Below are 3,870 nucleotides of genomic sequence, written 5' to 3'. Positions count from 1 at the left end.
TGTGATTTTAAGGATCTTAGCATGAATAAAGTCTGATGGCTTATTCTAAAGTGTTAAACATGCACATATTTCATTTATTCAATGTATTGAGTGTCTACGGCCCTCGATCAGCCCTCTGCTTCATCTGTGTTTAGAAATGTGGCCCTTGATGAAAAAAGTTTGGACACCCCTGGTCTAATGTATTCCGATTTCTGTCTTATTCACTGGAGATAAATGAAATTGAGCAGAGGCACTAGGTGGTGCCAGCCTGGCTAGCTCCCACCCACATCTGCGATATTTTGTCCCACTCTTGCTCCCAAATCCCGCAGGATGTTCACTTTCTTAAGCTCTATCAAACACGGACAAGCGGAAAGGAATTGTCTAAAATGTGTGCGAGAGCTTTCAAAATGTGGTGTCCCATGGGAGTGCAGAGCTCTACCCCATAGCCCTTCACTAGAATCATTTGGGTAATTTCAAAAGGTAAAAGAAGCTGTTAACATGAAAACAACCGCTTCAAGACATCACAAGATGGAAAAGAGCGTTTTTAGCTTTGGAGATCTAAACAGACAATAAAGAGTTACTCAAACATGTGTGAATGAAACAAAACACATTTCTTGGTATGTTTTTGAGGACATAACATTCTAACATGACTAAAAGTTCACAAGAGTCTGTTTGGCATAATACAGGACCTTTAAGAATATGTGAGTGTTGTTGGGAAATGTTCCATTGTGCAGCCTTACCAAGGACACCACAACATAGTCCTTGTTGACATTTCGTTGACAATATGCCTGTCTGTGTTTTCCTATAACAGAGGCAGAGTCAGACTGAACTTCTCCATATATCACAGTGTGCTGAGTGCCCCAGTCTCCAGATCCTACTAATGGAAAAGACACTAGACATTCAGAGACTCCTGCTTCTCTTGAGCTACTTCAGTTAATTCCACAAGTGTGAACAAAGTGGCATTATACATTATTCAAACAATGAAATAGTATTACAATGTACTAAGGAAAGCTCAGAAATGATGCTGTTGAAAGGAGTGTTTGAACCCCATAATTTCATCAAGTTTATGGGAAGAACTGTAAGGTTCTTATTCGACTATTAAACCCCCTTTACTATAGCTAAGCAGACAGGGGGGAACTTAAAGGGACAGTCTGGAATTTTGGGACATAGGACCTCATTTCCTAGTTAGTCAGAGTGTTGGAGACATGTGGAGACACTTTTTAAAATATTCCATCCAGTCCTTGTATTTGCAGAGATCGCTGGTGCTAGGCTAGTGCATGTCAATGGCCTTAGTTATCCTGCCACTAAAAACAGTCTTACCCACTCCACAAAACACCTGAGGGAAAACTATTATTACACCCGACTGTCGATGTGAATGTCTGTGTTGATAGAATAATTTCAGAAGTAAAACCAACCTTGCATTTGAAATATTTATGTCTGAGCAGCAACAGCGGATTGTTCTTTCTGATAGAAAGCTTGGCAGCAGCGGACTGATATCACTTAGCACCTACAATACTGGCAAAGTAAAACTCCGCTGCTGCTGAGAAAATAGTAGCCAGGCTGGCGCCACCTGGTGCCTCCGCTCAATTTAATTTCTCTTCAGTGACTAGGTCAGGAATCAGAATACACTAAACGGTTTGCAAGAACCCCTCAAGTGCAAGATCTGGCATCAGCCAATCAGCAAAGAACCATACATTCTGTGTTGGCAACGATTCCCGAGATCGAGGATTTAAAGCCGGAACAAAGAACATTTTTGGTGAATTCTGTCAAGGGGAAAGACGTTATTGCCCTTCTTCCTATGGGATTTGGGAAAAGCTTAATATACCAGTTAGCCCCGTTAGTGGCACATTACATACATCACGACCAAATAGCAGTGACTGTTTAAATAAAAAAAAGTACCTGCCTACTGTCAAGCAAACGAATCCTAATGCTGTGAGGAATGTGATGAATCAGGCTAAGAAAGCAGTCCCTCAACATGTGACGATTCATGCGCTGCAAGGTTCGTTTTTTTTTTCAAACATTATTATACCAACACAGACATTTACATGGACAGTCTGGTGTAATAGTAGATTTGCTTCAGGTGTTTTGTGGAGTGGGTAAGACTGTTTTTAGTGGCAGGATAACTATGGCAATTGACATGCACTAGCCTAGCACCAGTGATCTCTGCAATTACAAGGACTGGATGGAATATTTTTAAAAAGTGTCTCCACACGTCTCCAACACTCTGGCTCACTAGGAAATGAGGTCCTGTGTCCAAAACTGAAGACTGTCCCTTTAAGCAGGGTTACAATTCACAGTCAGTGTAACCTTGTATCATACTGCAGCTATGTGTTAATTCAATGTTAAAGGTGCACTGTGTAACTTTATGGTTGGGGTCTGTCACCTGGTTATTTCTATGTATATGTCATTGTGCTGCCTGGAATGTTCCACAATATGACATTAAACAGCTCTACCTTACATTTATGACACTACAGGTGGTTTTAAATAGTCAAAAATACCTTCAGAAAGATGTATTCTGACTGCCTCTCCACAGATCTGACCTGTAACTTGGTCTGGTTTGGGCTCGGTTAAGATAACAGGTTTAATACTGTGGAACATTCCAGATAAAGAAATAACATCTTCATGGAGAAATGCATTTGACGGACAGATACACAATGTACCTTTAACCTTCAGCATCATATAGTAATTGTGGAATAGTCAATACAGTGTTAAGATTCATGTTTCAACCATTTCAACTCATTTCAATGTTGTAAAACACACTCTTTCCTTAGATGACATTTCAATGTATAGACGGCATTCATTAAAAGGTTCCTGACATATACATAAACAACCTTGGCTGTTTGACATGCCATTAGTTGTATTATAGAGTGAGACCTATCAAAACCAAGTAAATATTTATGTTGCCTTCACATTAAGGTCAAAGTACTTGATGTGTGACATTATTAATACACACAGAGCACTTTAAAACAGTGTACTCTGCTCTGATTGGCATTATTGACATATGGTCTACTACTACTACTACTACTACTGCTACTACTAGTACTACTGCTGCTACTACTGATTGATTGAATTTATATAGCGCCTTTCAAGATACCCAAAGCGTTTCACAGTTCATTATTCAGTCACTCCACACTCAGTGGTGGTAAGCTACTATTGTAGCCACAGCTGCCCTGGGCCAGACCGATGGAAGCGAGGCTGCCAATCTGCGCCATCAGCCCCTCTGATCACCACCATCACTCACACACACATCACTTTCATACTAGGCAATGTGGGTGAAGTGTCTTGCCTAAGGACACAGCAACAGTTTTTGCCACTGGCGCCCTCCTGTGGCACCTGGAATTCCTAGCGGTCTCCCATGCAAGTACTTCCCAGGCCCAGCCTGCTTAGCTTCTGAGGTCTGACGGGATCAGGCTTTGACAAGCTGGTATGGCCACTGCTACTACTGCTACTGCTACTACTACTACGAATACTACGAATACTACTACTACGGATACTACTACTACTACTACTACTAATAATACTACTGCTGCTACTGTTGCTATTACTACTAATACTAATGCTACTACAACTAAGAATACTACTACTGGAAAAAAAAACTCACTGGGGCTCTATGGAGTGGGTTTAGGGATATGCCTATAGTGCTTCAAGAAGCTACCACTGTAGCCACAGCTGCCCTGGGGCAAACTGATAGAAGCGAGGCTAACAATCTGCGCCATCGGCCCCTTGCCTAAGGACACAGCAGGAGTGTTTGTTTGTTTGTTTGTTTGTCAGGCTTTGACAAGGCCACACATTTTGAGTCCTTGATCCTGTACTTTTTTCTAGTATTTGCTATAATACCATGCATTTTTTTGTACATCATAAAGTATAACCTCGGAATACAACTCTATACAA

The 3,870-nt window shown here is 41.1% G+C and overlaps 1 pseudogene; it reads right to left on the bottom strand.

Annotated features, from left to right (window-relative positions):
- Positions 1 to 3,300: 3,300 nt before the first annotated feature.
- Positions 3,301 to 3,417, bottom strand: LOC129409572 (5S ribosomal RNA; annotated as a pseudogene).
- Positions 3,418 to 3,870: the final 453 nt, after the last annotated feature.

Source organism: Boleophthalmus pectinirostris, unplaced genomic scaffold, assembly GCF_026225935.1.
Source record: "Boleophthalmus pectinirostris isolate CB_2022bp ecotype Guang Dong unplaced genomic scaffold, ASM2622593v1 HiC_scaffold_2, whole genome shotgun sequence".
Classification (NCBI taxonomy): Eukaryota; Metazoa; Chordata; class Actinopteri; order Gobiiformes; family Gobiidae; genus Boleophthalmus; species Boleophthalmus pectinirostris.
Note: the sequence above shows the minus strand (reverse complement) of the source record. Positions and strands in the feature narration are given on the sequence as shown.